At 41.8% G+C, this 457-nt stretch overlaps 1 protein-coding gene across 1 annotated transcript in view; it reads left to right on the forward strand.

Annotated features, from left to right (window-relative positions):
• Positions 1-457, forward strand: part of LOC310799861 (protein mono-ADP-ribosyltransferase PARP6-like) — a gene marked incomplete at both ends in the record, with an annotated part of 37762 nt that overhangs the window by 2335 nt on the left and 34970 nt on the right.

Genomic DNA, 457 nt, shown 5'->3' on the forward strand with positions numbered 1-457 from the left:
TACACAGCAGCTCAAGGTGATCTCCCTCCCTATCTCAGCGGAACTACTTTTCGGGGATGCTACGAAATATCCATCCGCGGGAATATAGGTCAGGGGAAGAGATAACGCGATCTTGAGACTCGGATATGAATTGAAACTATGCATGGACCGTTCTGTTATATTTTCTTATTCGCGTTTTAACCCAGTGGAAACATGTAAATGGGAAAAATATAAAGCCAACGCGGAAGGTTACACAGATACAGGGTGGAGGTGCTTGGTGAAGTTGGGGACCAATCAGGATACAGAAATGCATCTCTGGAGCCGACATGTGACTGTGGATGCGGTAGAGGAATTTCCTGCCAAACACGTGGGTTTGGTCTAATTCAGGTATTATTAACCTAACACATAATTTGTAATCTCAGTCATCATATTAATTAATTTATTTATATAGATGTTCAAATTATCCAAGTGGTGCTTG

The sequence above is a fragment of the Poromitra crassiceps genome (assembly GCF_964638095.1).
Source record: "Poromitra crassiceps genome assembly, chromosome: 28".
Taxonomy (NCBI): domain Eukaryota; kingdom Metazoa; phylum Chordata; class Actinopteri; order Beryciformes; family Melamphaidae; genus Poromitra; species Poromitra crassiceps.